This window comes from Oncorhynchus gorbuscha, unplaced genomic scaffold (assembly GCF_021184085.1).
Source record: "Oncorhynchus gorbuscha isolate QuinsamMale2020 ecotype Even-year unplaced genomic scaffold, OgorEven_v1.0 Un_scaffold_7541, whole genome shotgun sequence".
In the NCBI taxonomy this organism is placed as follows: domain Eukaryota; kingdom Metazoa; phylum Chordata; class Actinopteri; order Salmoniformes; family Salmonidae; genus Oncorhynchus; species Oncorhynchus gorbuscha.
Genome location: NW_025750906.1, coordinates 1 through 17,192, shown reverse-complemented (window position 1 = coordinate 17,192; position 17,192 = coordinate 1). Strand labels below are relative to the sequence as shown.

General features: G+C 50.9%; 1 pseudogene; it reads left to right on the top strand.

Annotated features, from left to right (window-relative positions):
* The first annotated feature begins 1,185 nt into the window (after nucleotides 1-1,185).
* LOC124029752 lies at nucleotides 1,186-15,961 on the top strand (annotated as a pseudogene).
* The last annotated feature ends 1,231 nt before the right edge of the window (nucleotides 15,962-17,192 follow it).

The following is a 17,192-nucleotide window of genomic DNA, read 5'->3' as shown; positions in this document are numbered from 1 at the left end:
ATGGAGGTTTGTTTCTCTAACTGACTAGATGGAGGTTTGTTTCTCTAACTGACTAGATGGAGGTTTGTTTCTCTGACTAGATGGAGGTTTGTTTCTCTGACTAGATGGAGGTTTGTTTCTCTGACTAGATGGAGGTTTGTTTCTCTGACTAGATGGAGGTTTGTTTCTCTGACTAGATGGAGGTTTGTTTCTCTGACTAGATGGAGGTTTGTTTCTCTGACTAGATGGAGGTTTGTTTCTCTGACGAGATGGAGGTTTGTTTCTCTCTCTCTGACTAGATGGAGGTTTGTTTCTCTCTAACTGACTAGATGGAGGTTTGTTTCTCTCTAACTGACTAGATGGAGGTTTGTTTCTCTAACTGACTAGATGGAGGTTTGTTTCTCTAACTGACTAGATGGAGGTTTGTTTCTCTCTAACTGACTAGATGGAGGTTTGTTTCTCTGACTAGATGGAGGTTTGTTTCTCTGACTAGATGGAGGTTTGTTTCTCTGACTAGATGGAGGTTTGTTTCTCTGACTAGATGGAGGTTTGTTTCTCTGACTAGATGGAGGTTTGTTTCTCTGACTAGATGGAGGTTTGTTTCTCTGACTAGATGGAGGTTTGTTTCTCTAGATGGAGGTTTCTAGATGAGGTTTGTTTCTCTGACTGAGATGGAGGTTTGTTTCTCTGACTGACGAGATGGAGGTTTGTTTCTCTGACTGACGAGATGGAGGTTTGTTTCTCTGACTGACGAGATGGAGGTTTGTTTCTCTCTCTCTGACTGACTAGATGGAGGTTTGTTTCTCTCTGACTGACTAGATGGAGGTTTGTTTCTCTCTAACTGACTAGATGGAGGTTTGTTTCTCTCTAACTGACTAGATGGAGGTTTGTTTCTCTCTAACTGACTAGATGGAGGTTTGTTTCTCTGACTAGATGGAGGTTTGTTTCTCTGACTAGATGGAGGTTTGTTTCTCTGACTAGATGGAGGTTTGTTTCTCTGACTAGATGGAGGTTTGTTTCTCTGACTAGATGGAGGTTTGTTTCTCTGACTAGATGGAGGTTTGTTTCTCTGACTAGATGGAGGTTTGTTTCTCTGTAACTGAATAGAGGTTTGCTATGAGGCTCTAGAAGCTTGTTTTATCTGCTGAAATGCTTTTTAAATACATTGGGAGGTGACTTGACTAACTGTTCTCTGGTCCTGTCTCTCTTCCTGCTGTAGACGGAAGTGAAAACGTGACAGGTCTGGACTTGTCAGACTTCCCAGCGTTAGCAGACCGGAGTCGGAGGGAAGGCGGTGGGAACCCTACTCCTCTCCTCAACCCACTGGCTGGGAGGGCTCCTTATGGTGAGACCCCCTACCTCCTCTCCTCAACCCACTGACTGGGAGGCTCCTTATGGTGAGACCCCTACCTCCTCTCCTCAACCCACTGGCTGGGAGGGCTCCTTATGGTGAGACCCCTAACCCCTTTCCTCAACCCACTGGTTCTCTATGGTGAGACCCCCAACCTCCTCTCCTCAACCCACTGGCTGGGAGGGCTCCTTACGGTGAGACCCCCAACCTCCTCTCCTCAACCCACTGGTTCTCTATGGTGAGACCCCTACCTCCTCTCCTCAACCCACTGGTTCTCTATGGTGAGACCCCTACCTCCTCTCCTCAACCCACTGGTTCTCTATGGTGAGACGCCCTACCTCCTCTCCTCAACCCACTGGTTCTCTATGGTGAGACCCCCAACCTCCTCTCCTCAACCCACTGGTTCTCTATGGTGAGACACCCTACCTCCTCTCCTCAACCCACTGGTTCTCTATGGTGAGACCCCCAACCTCCTCTCCTCAACCCACTGGTTCTCTATGGTGAGACCCCCAACCTCCTCTCCTCAACCCACTGGTTCTCTATGGTGAGACTCCCTACCTCCTCTCCTCAACCCACTGGTTCTCTATGGTGAGACCCCCAACCTCCTCTCCTCAACCCACTGGTTCTCTATGGTGAGACCCCCAACCTCCTCTCCTCAACCCACTGGTTCTCTATGGTGAGACCCCCTACCTCCTCTCCTCAACCCACTAGTTCTCTATGGTGAGAACCCCTACCTCCTCTCCTCAACCCACTGGTTCTCTATGGTGAGACCCCCTACCTCCTCTCCTCAACCCACTGGCTGGGAGGGCTCCTTATGGTGAGACCAAATACCTCCTCTCCTCAACCCACTGGTTCTCTATGGTGAGACCCCCTACCTCCTCTCCTCAACCCACTGGCTGGGAGGGCTCTCTATGGTGAGAACCCCTACCTCTTCTCATCAACCCACTGGTTCTCTATGGTGAGACCCCCTACCTCTTCTCCTCAACCCACTGGCTGGGAGGGCTCTCTATGGTGAGACCCCCAACCTCCTCTCCTCAACCCACTGGTTCTCTATGGTGAGACTCCCAACCTCCTCTCCTCAACCCACTGGTTCTCTATGGTGAGACCCCCTACCTCCTCTCCTCAACCCACTGGTTCTCTATGGTGAGAACCCCTACCTCCTCTCCTCAACCCACTGGTTCTCTATGGTGAGACCCCCTACCTCCTCTCCTCAACCCACTGGCTGGGAGGGCTCTCTATGGTGAGACCCCCAACCTCTTCTCCTCAACCCACTGGCTGGGTGGGCTCTCTATGGTGAGACCCCCTACCTCCTCTCCTCAACCCACTGGCTGGGAGGGCTCTCTATGGTGAGACCCCCTACCTCCTCTCCTCAACCCACTGGCTGTGAGGGCTCTATGATGAGTGTGTCCCAGTCTGTGAGAAAATAAAACATGTTTACCTTTGCCTCTGGGTTGCTGGGATGCCATGATGTTGATGGTTGTCTTCTGGAGAGATAAGATCTTCTCTGTCCCTGTATTTACCTGAGCTACAGCCTGTCCATCCTGTCCTCCTGTACTGCAGTTGGAATGGTCACCAAACCCTCAAACGAACAGTCCCAAGACTTCTCCATCCATAACGAGGACTTCCCTGCACTGCCTGGTCCCAACTACAAGGACCCCACGTCGAACAACGACGACAGCAAAACGGTGGGTCTTTCATCTCTACGAGGAACTTAGAGATGTGATATAAGGTCTGTTTGGTGGTGTTCCTGCTGAGTGGAGTTGATCATCGTCTGTGTGACTAATGTAGCTCAGCTCTGAGGCTTCGTCAATGGGGTAGAGAGACCTGGAACTAAACTAGGACAAACTAACTTATTATTGATTCATGTTGCAGGGACATGTGTTCTAGTAGCAGGGGCTGCTGGGTAAATCAACACGGTCACTGTCTGAAACAGCATCTCTAATGGATTGAGAGGGAGACGGATGAGGACATGTGTTCTGGTAGCAGGGGCTGCTGGGTAAATCAACACGGTCACTGTCTGAAACAGCATCTCTAATGGCTTCAGAGGGAGACGGATGAGGACTTGTGTTCTAGTAGCAGGGGGCTGCTGGGTAAATCAACACGGTCACTGTCTGAAACAGCATCTCTAATGGCTTCAGAGGGAGACTGATGAGGGACTTGTGAGCTGCTGTTTACTATGGACGTGGCTTTTGAAATCCATTGTAGTAGGGCTGTTTAACCTCTCTGGGATATGTGGGACGCTAGCGTCCCAAAAGCCAGGGCAAATGCAGAGTGTGAAATTCAAATAAATTACTATAAAAATCAAACTTTCATTAAATCACACATGCAATATAGCAAATTAAAGCTGCACTTGTTGTGAATCCGGCCAACAAGTTAGATTTCAAAAAGACTTTTAGGCGAAAGTAAACGATGCTATTAATCTGAGGATAGCATCATAGTAAACAAAGCAAGAAAGCATATTTCAACCCTGCAGGCGCGACACAAAATGCAGATATAAACATATAAATCATGCCTTAACTTTGACGAGCTTCTTCTGTTGGCTCCAATATGTCCCATAAACATCACACATGGTCCTTTTGTTCGATGAATTCTGTCGATATATATCCAAAATGTCAATTTTTATTTGGCGCGTTTGATCCAGAAAAACACCGGTTCCAACTTGCTCAACGTGATTACAAAATATCTCAAAAGTTACCTGTGAACTTTGCCAAAACATTTCAAACTACTTTTGTAATACAACTTTAGGTATTTTTTAACATAATCAATAAAACTGAAGCTAGCTTTCTGGTCACGCGCCTCTATCTAACAGTACACTTCAAGTGACCCTTGTTCAAGATGGCCGTACTTCTTCATTACACAAAGGAATAACCTCAACCAATTTCTAAAGACTGTTGACATCCAGTGGAAGCGATAGGAACTGCAAGAAGGTCCCTTAGAAATCTGGATTCCCAATGAAAACCCATTGACAAGAGAGTGACCGCAACAACAAAAAATCTGAATGGTTTGTCCTCGGGGTTTCACCTGCTAAATAAGTTCTGTTATACTCACAGACATGATTCAAACAGTTTTAGAAACTTCAGAGTGTTTTCTATTCAGATCTACTAATAATATGCACATTTTATTTTCTGGGGATGAGTAGCAGGCAGTAGAATTTGGGCATGCATTTCATCCGGACGTGCAAATACTGCCCCCTGTCACCCAGAAGTTAATGAAGCCAGTGTTAGTTTCCCTGTTTTTCTGTTCTGAAGTGTAGTTCTATTTATCCCACAGGAAGTAGTTCAATTTAGTGAAGACCGTTTCAGTGACGTTATTAGACTGTATCTTTAGTGTTCGGAGGAGAACCAGCCGCACAGGGAAAGATACTGGGACTCGAACAGGATTCTTCCTCCCTGTGTAGAATGTGCTCTTTCACTATGCCTCTTCATCCCTCCCTGGAATCTACTCTGCTTCTCTTCCTGCTTCTCTTCCTGTCCCTCTCTGCTTCTCTTCCTGTCTCTCTCCAGAATCTACTCTGCTTCTCTTCCTGTCTCTCTCCAGAATCTACTCTGCTTCTCTTCCTGTCTCTCTCTCCAGAATCTACTCTGCTTCTCTTCCTGTCTCTCTCTCCAGAATCTACTCTGCTTCTCTTCCTGTCTCTCTCTCCAGAATCTAAACTCTGCTTCTCTTCCTGTCTCTCTCTCCAGAATCTAAACTCTGCTTCTCTTCCTGTCTCTCTCTCCAGAATCTAAACTCTGCTTCTCTTCCTGTCTCTCTCTCCAGAATCTAAACTCTGCTTCTCTTCCTGTCTCTCTCTCCAGAATCTAAACTCTGCTTCTCTTCCTGTCTCTCTCCAGAATCTAAACTCAAATCAAATCAAATCAAATTTTATTTGTCACATACACATGGTTAGCAGATGTTAATGCGAGTGTAGCGAAATGCTTGTGCTTCTAGTTCCGACAATGCAGTGATAACCAACAAGTAATCTAACTAACAATTCCAAAACTACTGTCTTATACACAGTGTAAGGGGATAAGGAACATGTACATAAGGATATATGAATGAGTGATGGTACAGAGCAGCATACAGTAGATGGTATCGAGTACAGTATATACATATGAGATGAGTGTGTAGACAAAGTAAACAAAGTGGCATAGTTAAAGTGGCTAGTGATACATGTGTTACATAAGGATGCAGTCGATGTTGTAGAGTACAGTATATACATATGCATATGAGATGAATAATGTAGGGTAAGTAACATTATATAAGGTAGCATTGTTTAAAGTGGCTAGTGATATATTTACATCATTTCCCATCAATTCCCATTATTAAAATGGCTGGAGTTGGGTCAGTGTCAATGACAGTGTGTTGGCAGCAGCCACTCAATGTTAGTGGTGGCTATTTAACAGTCTGATGGCCTTGAGATAGAAGCTGTTTTTCAGTCTCTCGGTCCCAGCTTTGATGCACCTGTACTGACCTCGCCTTCTGGATGATAGCGGGGTGAACAGGCAGTGCTTCGGGTGGTTGATGTCCTTGATGATCTTTATGGCCTTCCTGTAACAACGGGTGGTGTAGGTGTCCTGGAGGGCAGGTAGTTTGCCCCCGGTGATGCGTTGTGCAGTCCTCACTACCCTCTGGAGAGCCTTACGGTTGAGGGCGGAGCAGTTGCCGTACCAGGCGGTGATACAGCCCGCCAGGATGCTCTCGATTGTGCATCTGTAGAAGTTTGTGAGTGCTTTTGGTGACAAGCCGAATTTCTTCAGCCTCCTGAGGTTGAATAGGCGCTGCTGCGCCTTCTTCACGACGCTGCTTCTCTTCCTGTCTCTCCAGAATCTAAACCCTGCTTCTCTCCCTGTTACCTCTTTCAGAATCTAAACTCTTCAGGTAAGACTTCCAGCAGCACAGACGGGCCCAAGTTCCCCGGAGACAAGAGCTCAACAACCCAGAACAACAACCAGTTGAAGAAAGGCATACAGGTGTTACCGGACGGTGAGGCTCAATTCCTCTCTCTCTGTCCTTCACTCTGTCCTTCACTCTGTCCTTCACTCTGTCCTTCACTCTGTCCTTCACTCTGTCCTTCACTCTGTCCTTCACTCTGTCCTTCACTCTGTCCTTCTACACTGTGTGTTTCACTCTGTCCTTCACTCCGTCCAACCTTTCACCTGTCACAGGACAGGACCTGACTAGGAAGACCTGGTGTAGGTGATGACTAGGAAGACCTGGTGTAGGTGATGACTAGGAAGACCTGGTGTAGGTAATGACTAGGAAGACCTGGTGTAGGTAATGACTAGGAAGACCTGGTGTAGGTGATGACTAGGAAGACCTGGTGATGACTATGAAGACCTGGTATAGGTGATGACTAGGAAGACCTGGTGTAGGTGATGACTATGAAGACCTGGTATAGGTAATGACTAGGAAGACCTGGTATAGGTGATGACTAGGAAGACCTGGTATAGGTAATGACTAGGAAGACCTGGTATAGGTAATGACTAGGAAGACCTGGTGATGACTAGGAAGACCTGGTATAGGTAATGCCTAGGAAGACCTGGTATAGGTAATGACTAGGAAGACCTGGTGTAGGTGATGACTAGGAAGACCTGGTGTAGGTAATGACTAGGAAGACCTGGTATAGGTAATGACTAGGAAGACCTGGTGATGACTAGGAAGACCTGGTATAGGTAATGACTAGGAAGACCTGGTATAGGTGATGACTAGGAAGACCTGGTATAGGTGATGACTAGGAAGACCTGGTATAGGTAATGACTAGGAAGACCTGGTATAGGTGATGACTAGGAAGACCTGGTATAGGTAATGACTAGGAAGACCTGGTATAGGTGATGACTAGGAAGACCTGGTATAGGTGATGACTAGGAAGACCTGGTATAGGTAATGACTAGGAAGACCTGGTATAGGTAATGACTAGGAAGACCTGGTATAGGTAATGACTAGGAAGACCTGGTATAGGTGATGACTAGGAAGACCTGGTATAGGTAATGACTAGGAAGACCTGGTATAGGTGATGACTAGGAAGACCTGGTGATGACTATGAAGACCTGGTATAGGTGATGACTAGGAAGACCTGGTAATGACTAGGAAGACCTGGTAATGACTAGGAAGACCTGGTAATGACTAGGAAGACCTGGTAATGACTAGGAAGACCTGGTGATGACTAGGAAGACCTGGTGTAGGTGATGACTAGGAAGACCTGGTATAGGTAATGACTATGAAGACCTGGTATAGGTAATGACTAGGAAGACCTGGTGATGACTAGGAAGACCTGGTGATGACTGGGAAGACCTGGTGTAGGTGATGACTAGGAAGACCTGGTGTAGGTAATGACTAGGAAGACCTGGTGTAGGTAATGACTAGGAAGACCTGGTGTAGGTAATGACTAGGAAGACCTGGTGTAGGTAATGACTAGGAAGACCTGGTGTAGGTAATGACTAGGAAGACCTGGTATAGGTGATGACTAGGAAGACCTGGTGATGACTAGGAATACCTGGTGTAGGTAATGACTAGGAAGACCTGGTGTAGGTAATGACTAGGAAGACCTGGTGTAGGTGATGACTAGGAATACCTGGTGTAGGTGATGACTAGGAAGACCTGGTGATGACTAGGAAGACCTGGTGTAGGTGATGACTAGGAATACCTGGTGTAGGTGATGACTAGGAAGACCTGGTGATGACTAGGAAGACCTGGTGTAGGTGATGACTAGGAAGACCTGGTGTAGGTAATGACTAGGAAGACCTGGTGTAGGTAATGACTAGGAAGACCTGGTGTAGGTAATGACTAGGAAGACCTGGTATAGGTGATGACTAGGAATACCTGGTGTAGGTAATGACTAGGAAGACCTGGTGTAGGTAATGACTAGGAAGACCTGGTGTAGGTAATGACTAGGAAGACCTGGTATAGGTGATGACTAGGAAGACCTGGTGATGACTAGGAAGACCTGGTGTAGGTAATGACTAGGAAGACCTGGTGTAGGTAATGACTAGGAAGACCTGGTGTAGGTAATGACTAGGAAGACCTGGTGTAGGTGATGACTAGGAAGACCTGGTGATGACTATGAAGACCTGGTGTAGGTGATGACTAGGAAGACCTGGTGTAGGTGATGACTAGGAATACCTGGTGTAGGTGATGACTAGGAATACCTGGTGTAGGTGATGACTAGGAAGACCTGGTGATGACTAGGAAGACCTGGTGATGACTAGGAAGACCTGGTGATGACTATGAAGACCTGGTATAGGTAATGACTATGAAGACCTGGTGTAGGTGATGACTATGAAGACCTGGTGTAGGTGATGACTAGGAAGACCTGGTATAGGTAATGACTAGGAAGACCTGGTGATGACTATGAAGACCTGGTGTAGGTGATGACTAGGAAGACCTGGTGATGACTATGAAGACCTGGTGTAGGTGATGACTAGGAAGACCTGGTGTAGGTGATGACTAGGAATACCTGGTGTAGGTGATGACTAGGAATACCTGGTGTAGGTGATGACTAGGAAGACCTGGTGATGACTAGGAAGACCTGGTGATGACTAGGAAGACCTGGTGATGACTATGAAGACCTGGTATAGGTAATGACTATGAAGACCTGGTGTAGGTGATGACTATGAAGACCTGGTGTAGGTGATGACTAGGAAGACCTGGTATAGGTAATGACTAGGAAGACCTGGTGATGACTATGAAGACCTGGTGTAGGTGATGACTAGGAAGACCTGGTGTAGGTGATGACTAGGAAGAGCTACAAGAAAGGCATTGGACTGTAGTTTTTCACGTAACATTACAATGTGTTAACTAAGACTTTTCCGTGGTCAGGAACAATGTAACCTGGTCATTTTGCCATCAGCCGGGCACTAAGGTCAACGTTCAACTCCAGTTAATAGACTAGGACACACACACACACACACACACACACACACACACACACACACACACACACACACACACACACACACACACACACACACACACACACACACACACACACACACACACACACACACACACACACACACACACACACACACACACACACACACACGAGGGTCCCATCCTCATTGGTCTTTCCTCCTCCAGGTCGCGTGACGAACATTCCCGGGGGCATGGTAACAGACCAGTTTGGGATGATTGGCTTGTTAACATTCATCAGGGCAGCGGAGACGGACCCTGGCATGGTGCACCTGGCACTGGGCAGCGACCTGACAACACTAGGACTCAACCTCAACTCGCCAGAGTAAGTCTGGTCGTCTCTAGGACATTTAGAAACTCTCTCAACTGATCCAGGAGCAGTTTAGGCTGCAGCCGTCTTTATACTCTTAACTTATGGAGGACATTTAGAAACTCTCTCAACGGGACCTGGGAATAACTGATCCAGGAGCAGTTTAGGCTGCAGCCGTAGTTAGACTCTTAACTTATGGAGGACATTTAGAAACTCTCTCAACGGGACCTGGGAATAACTGATCCAGGAGCAGTTTAGGCTGCAGCCGTAGTTAGACTCTTAACCTATGGAGGACATTTAGAAACTCTCTCAACGGGACCTGGGAATAACTGATCCAGGAGCAGTTTAGGCTGCAGCCGTAGTTAGACTCTTAACTTATGGAGGACATTTAGAAACTCTCTCAACGGGACCTGGGAATAACTGATCCAGGAGCAGTTTAGGCTGCAGCCGTAGTTAGACTCTTAATTTATGGAGGACATTTAGAAACTCTCTCAACGGGACCTGGGAATAACTGATCCAGGAGCAGTTTAGGCTGCAGCCGTAGTTAGACTCTTAACTTATGGAGGACATTTAGAAACTCTCTCAACGGGACCTGGGAATAACTGATCCAGGAGCAGTTTAGGCTGCAGCCGTAGTTAGACTCTTAACTTATGTAGGACATTTAGAAACTCTCTCAACGGGACCTGGGAATAACTGATCCAGGAGCAGTTTAGGCTGCAGCCGTAGTTAGACTCTTAACTTATGGAGGACATTTAGAAACTCTCTCAACGGGACCTGGGAATAACTGATCCAGGAGCAGTTTAGGCTGCAGCCGTAGTTAGACTCTTAACTTATGGAGGACATTTAGAAACTCTCTCAACAGGACCTGGGAATAACTGATCCAGGAGCAGTTTAGGCTGCAGCCGTAGTTAGACTCTTAACTTATGGAGTCAGACGGAGTGAAGATTCATTATCCATCAGTAGATGCAGTATAATGAACTGTCTGGTGTGGCTGCTGTCTGTCTGATGCTGCTGTCTGTCTGATGAGGAGTAGTCTGTCTGATGTGAGGAGTAGCTGCTGTCTGTCTGATGTGAGGGTAGCTGCTGTCTGTCTGATGTGAGGAGTAGCTGCTGTCTGTCTGATGTGAGGAGTAGCTGCTGTCTGTCTGATGTGAGGAGTAGCTGCTGTCTGTCTGATGTGAGGAGTAGCTGCTGTCTGTCTGATGTGAGGAGTAGCTGCTGTCTGTCTGATGTGAGGAGTAGCTGCTGTCTGTCTGATGTGAGGAGTAGCTGCTGTCTGTCTGATGTGAGGAGTAGCTGCTGTCTGTTTGATGTGCGGTGAGGAGTAGCTGCTGTCTATTTGATGTGCTGTGAGGAGTAGCTGCTGTCTGTCTGATGTGCGGTGAGGAGTAGCTGCTGTCTATTTGATGTGCTGTGAGGAGTAGCTGCTGTCTGTCAAATCTGATGTGAGGAGTAGCTGCTGTCTGTCTAATGTGATGTGAGGAGTAGCTGCTGTCTGTCTGTCTGTCTAATGTGATGTGAGGAGTAGCTGCTGTCTATCTGATGTGCTGTGTGGTGTAGCTGCTGTCTGTCTGATGTGCTGTGAGGTGTAGCTGCTCTGTCTGATGTGGTGTAGCTGCTCTGTCTGATGTGCTGTGTGGTGTAGCTGCTGTCTGTCTGATGTAGTGTAGCTGCTGTCTGTCTGATGTGCTGTGTGGTGTAGCTGCTGTCTGTCTGATGTGCTGTGTGGTGTAGCTGCTCTGTCTGATGTGCTGTGTGGTTAGCTGCTGTCTGTCTGATGTGCTGTGTGGTGTAGCTGCTGTCTGTCTGATGCGCTGTGTGGTGTAGCTGCTGTCTGTCTGATGTGCTGTGAGGAGTAGCTGCTGTCTGTCTGATGTGCTGTGTGGTGTAGCTGCTGTCTGTCTGATGTGCTGTGTGGTGTAGCTGCTGTCTGTCTGATGTGCTGTGTGGTGTAGCTGCTGTCTGTCTGATGTGCTGTGTGGTGTAGCTGCTCTGTCTGATGTGCTGTGTGGTGTAGCTGCTGTCTGTAGTGTAGCTGCTGTCTGTCTGATGTGCTGTGTGGTGTAGCTGCTGTCTGTCTGATGTGCTGTGAGGAGTAGCTGCTGTCTGTCTGATGTGCTATGTGGTGTAGCTGCTGTCTGTCTGATGTGAGGAGTAGCTACTGTCTGTCTGTCTAATGTGATGTGAGGAGTAGCTGCTGTCTGTCTAATGTGATGTGAGGAGTAGCTACGGTTTGTCTAATGTGATGTGAGGAGTAGCTGCTGTCTGTCTAATGTGATGTGTGTTCAGCTGACAGAGACGGTGTGTGTCTCGTTACACAGTAACAATACAATGTGGTCCAGCTGCTCTACTCTGCCTGTGTAGGGTAACTGCTGTCTCTCTGTATGTGCTGTGTAGGGTATCTGCTGTCTCTCTGTCTGTGCTGTGTAGTGTAACTGCTGTCTCTCTGTCTGTGCTGTGTAGGGTAACTGCTGTCTCTCTGTCTGTGCTGTGTAGGGTAACTGCTGTGTAGGGTAACTGCTGTCTGTGTCTGTGGGTAGTGATGTGACTAGTTTCATTATCTACATAGCTGGAGGGTTAGTGGAGTTACATCTCCTGTGTTTGGTGACGACGCCCCTCAGACCAAAGGCTTCTGTTAAGCATTTCTCATGCACCAAATGTCAGCTGTGCACTGTGGTGTGTGCACTGTGGTGTGTGCACTGTGGTGTGTGCACTGTGGTGTGTGCACTGTGGTGTGTGCACTGTGGTGTGTGCACTGTGGTGTGTGCACTGTGGTGTGTGCACTGTGGTGTGTGCACTGTGTGCGTGTACAGTGTAAAGATAACTGCTAAGCCACTGAAGGCTGTCTGATCATAGCCTCTGTGTGTTATCTCAGGGAGCCACACCCCTAACACCCGCCCACTCTGGATCACCTGCGCTATTGATTGGTCAGAGGTGAGCCAGCAGCATACCACCCTGCATACCACTGCTGGCTTGATTCTGAAGCTAAGCAGGGTTGGTCCGGGTCGGTCCCTGGATGGGAGACCAGATGCTGCTGGAAGTGGTGTTGGGGGGCCAGTAGGAGGCGCTCTATCCTCTTGTCTAAAAAAATATATTCCAAATATATCCCAATGCTACAGGTGCGAGGAGTGGCTCTTTCACACACCTGTACACCTCTCTTGGCATCTCCCTCCTCCAGTCATAAGAAGATGAGCAGCCTTCACTAATCAGTCATCCTGCTACATGTTGTCTCATCCTGACAGCCTGAGAGCGGTAGCAGGCAGCTGACAGCCTGAGAGCGGTAGCAGGCAGCTGACAGCCTGAGAGCGGTAGCAGGCAGCTGACAGCCTGAGAGCGGTAGCAGGCAGCTGACAGCCTGAGAGCGGTAGCAGGCAGCTGACAGCCTGAGAGCGGTAGCAGGCAGCTGACAGCCTGAGAGCGGTAGCAGGCAGCTGACAGCCTGAGAGCGGTAGCAGGCAGCTGACAGCCTGAGAGCGGTGGCAGGCAGCTGACAGCCTGAGAGCGGTAGCAGGCAGCTGACAGCCTGAGAGCGGTAGCAGGCAGCTGACAGCCTGAGAGCGGTAGCAGGCAGCTGACAGCCTGAGAGCGGTAGCAGGCAGCTGACAGCCTGAGAGCGGTAGCAGGCAGGTGACAGCCTGACAGCGGTAGCAGGCAGGTGACAGCCTGACAGCGGTAGCAGGCAGCTGACAGCCTGAGAGCGGTAGCAGGCAGCTGACAGCCTGAGAGCGGTAGTAGCAGGCAGCTGACAGCCTGAGAGCGGTAGTAGCTGACAGCTGACAGCCTGAGAGCGGTAAGCAGGCAGCTGACAGCCTGAGAGCGGTAGCAGGCAGCTGACAGCCTGAGAGCGGTAGCAGGCAGCTGACAGCCTGAGAGCGGTAGCAGGCAGCTGACAGCCTGAGAGCGGTAGCAGGCAGCTGACAGCCTGAGAGCGGTAGCAGGCAGCTGACAGCCTGAGAGCGGTAGCAGGCAGCTGACAGCCTGAGAGCGGTAGCAGGCAGCTGACAGCCTGAGAGCGGTAGCAGGCAGCTGACAGCCTGAGAGCGGTAGCAGGCAGCTGACAGCCTGAGAGCGGTAGCAGTAGCAGGCAGCCTGAGAGCGGTAGCAGGCAGCTGACGGCCTGAGAGCGGTAGCAGGCAGGCAGCTGACGGCCTGAGAGCGGTAGCAGGCAGCTGACGGCCTGAGAGCGGTAGCAGTAGCAGGCAGCTGACGGCCTGAGAGCGGTAGCAGTAGCAGGCAGCCTGAGAGCGGTAGCAGGCAGCTGACGGCCTGAGAGCGGTAGCAGTAGCAGGCAGCCTGAGAGCGGTAGCAGGCAGCTGACGGCCTGAGAGCGGTAGCAGGCAGCTGACGGCCTGAGAGCGGTAGCAGGCAGCTGACGGCCTGAGAGCGGTAGCAGGCAGCTGACGGCCTGAGAGCGGTAGCAGGCAGCTGACGGCCTGAGAGCGGTAGCAGGCAGCTGACGGCCTGAGAGCGGTAGCAGCAGGCAGCTGACGGCCTGAGAGCGGTAGCAGCAGGCAGCTGACGGCCTGAGAGCGGTAGCAGGCAGCTGACGGCCTGAGAGCGGTAGCAGCAGGCAGCTGACGGCCTGAGAGCGGTAGCAGCAGGCAGCTGACGGCCTGAGAGCGGTAGTAGCAGGCAGCTGACGGCCTGAGAGCGGTAGTAGCAGGCAGCTGACGGCCTGAGAGCGGTAGCAGGCAGCTGACGGCCTGAGAGCGGTAGCAGGCAGCTGACGGCCTGAGAGCGGTAGCAGCAGGCAGCTGACGGCCTGAGAGCGGTAGCAGGCAGCTGACGGCCTGAGAGCGGTAGCAGCAGGCAGCTGACGGCCTGAGAGCGGTAGTAGCAGGCAGCTGACGGCCTGAGAGCGGTAGCAGCAGGCAGCTGACGGCCTGAGAGCGGTAGTAGCAGGCAGCTGACGGCCTGAGAGCGGTAGTAGCAGGCAGCCTGAGAGCAGTAGCAGGCAGCTGACAGCCTGAGAGCGGTAGTAGGCAGCTGACAGCCTGAGAGCGGTAGCAGGCAGCTGACAGCCTGAGAGCGGTAGCAGGCAGCTGACAGCCTGAGAGCGGTAGCAGGCAGCTGACAGCCTGAGAGCGGTAGTAGCAGGCAGCCTGACAGCCTGAGAGCTGACAGCCTGAGAGCAGTAGCTGACAGCCTGAGAGCAGCAGGCAGCTGACAGCCTGAGAGCGGTAGCAGGCAGCTGACAGCCTGAGAGCGGTAGCAGGCAGCTGACAGCCTGAGAGCGGTAGCAGGCAGCTGACAGCCTGAGAGCGGTAGCAGGCAGCTGACAGCCTGAGAGCGGTAGCAGGCAGCTGACAGCCTGAGAGCGGTAGCAGGCAGCTGACAGCCTGAGAGCGGTAGCAGGCAGGTGACAGCCTGAGAGCGGTAGCAGGCAGGTGACAGCCTGAGAGCGGTAGCAGGCAGCTGACAGCCTGAGAGCAGTAGCCTCCTGAAAAACACACACTCACTGGACAATAGGCTGCTATTATGTCCAATTCTGTCATTTTTTTTTTAATCGAAAAACGAAAAGGACACGCCATTGTAACCTGTTAACATGGCAACAAAATAATCTCAGTAACAGCATGACCACTTTCTCGTCCTTCAGAAACCTGTACCCCAAGTTTGCATCTCCCTGGGCGTCAGCACCGTGTCGACCCCAGGACATCGGTACGTATCCTACCCAGCCAGAGTGCTCTGAAGGTGGGATAGATTCTGCCAGTTTCCCCGTCTGCTTCTCTCTAACCATTTCTCTCTTCCCTTCCAGACTTCCATGTTCCATCTGAGTATTTAACCAACATTCACATAAGGGACAAGGTATGTACCTCAGAAACAGAATAAACCCAGGGTTGGGATGCTGTTGGCCAACATGGCCACAACACACCACCATGGTTAAAGTACCTTTTCTAATCAGCTCAATGTAACGTTGTTGTTTTGGCCTCATGTTATTGGCCCCTCTGTTTGGCTGCACTAGCAACACTTGTTGTAACTGCTCTGTCCACTGTGAGAGTTGAACCATCTTTATCTAGCATGGTTGAGATAAGAATGGTACGGTTGGCTTCTGTTGATGGTGCCAGGTAGCTGACTAGATCAATAACCTGTTGCCCCTCTCCACTTCCCCTCCCTCTTCCCCCTCTCTCCCTCTTCCCCTCTCTCCCTCTCCCCTCCCCTCTTCCCCCTCTCTCCCTCTTCCCTCCCTCTCCCCCTCTCTCTCTTCCCTCCCTCTTCTCCCTCTCTCCCTCTCTTCCTCCCTTCCCCCCCTCTCTCCCTCTTCCCCCTTCCTTTTCCCTTTCTTTCCTCCCCCCTTTCCCCCCTCTCCTTTCCTCTCCCTCTCCTCCTTCCAGCTTGCTGCAATCAAACTGTCTCGGTATGGGGAGGACCTGCTGTCTTATCTTTTACTACATGAACGGAGGAGACCTCCAGCTGCTGGCAGCAGTAGAGCTGTACGTATACAGACACACCACACTGTGTGAAGGATGCTCCTCAGCTGGGCTAGCTAGTGTCTGCTATGGTAACAGGCTGGGTGAGGTGTTTGTTTTACTCACCTTTTTCTTGTGAACGAGCGCTCCTCTGGGTTGTAGTGGTACTGACGTGGGAACATGAAGCAGAACATACCTCTATGTAGTCAGGACCCTGTCTTCTGCCACCTCTATGTAGTCTGGCCCCCTTCTGCCACCTCTATGTAGCCAGGGCCCCCTTCTGCCCTTCTGCCACCTTCTGCCACCTCTATCTAGCCAGGGCCCCCTTCTTCTTCCACCCCCTTCCATCTATCTAGCCAGGGCCCCCCTTCTGCCACCTCTATAGCCAGGGCCTCTTCTGCCACCTCTATCTAGCCAGGGCCCCCTTTCTTCCACCCCCTCTATCTAGCCAGGGCCCCCCTTCTGCCACCCCTTCTGCCATCTAGCCAGGGCCCCTTCTGCCACCTCTATCTAGCCAGGGCCCCCTTCTGCCACCTCTATCTAGCCAGGGCCCTTCTGCCACCTCTATCTAGCCAGGGCCCCCTTCTGCCACCCCTCTATCTAGCCAGGGCCCCTTCTGCCACCTCTATCTAGCCAGGGCCCCCTGCCACCTCTGCCACCTTCTATCTAGCCAGGGCCCCCTTCTGCCACCCCTTCTGCCCACCTCTAGCCAGGGCCCCTTCTGCCACCTCTATGTAGCCAGGGCCCCTGCCCTCTGCCACCTCTATGTAGCCAGGGCCCCCTTCTGCCACCTCTATGTAGCCAGGGCCCCCTGCCGCCTCTATCATGGGGCCCCCTTCTGCCGCCTCTCTAGCCAGGGCCCCTTCTGCCACCTCTATCTGTAGGGCCCCTTCTGCCGCCTCTAGGGCCCCCTTCTGCACCCTCAGCCTCTCTATCTGGCCAGCCAGGGCCCCCTTCTGCCACCTCTATCTAGCCAGGGCCCCCTTCTGCTGTACCTCTATCATTCAGGGGGCCCCCTTCTGCCAATTCTATCTAGCCAGGGCCCCCTTCTGCCACCTCTATCTAGCCAGGGCCCCCTTCTGCCACCTCTATCTAGCCAGCCCCCTTCCTGCCGCCTCTCTATCTAGCCAGGGCCCCCTTCTGCCACCTCTATCTAGCCAGGGCCCCCTTCCACCTCTATCCAGGGGGCCCCCTTCTGCCACCTCTATCTAGCCAGGGGGCCCCCTTCTGCCACCTCTATGTAGCCAGGGCCCCC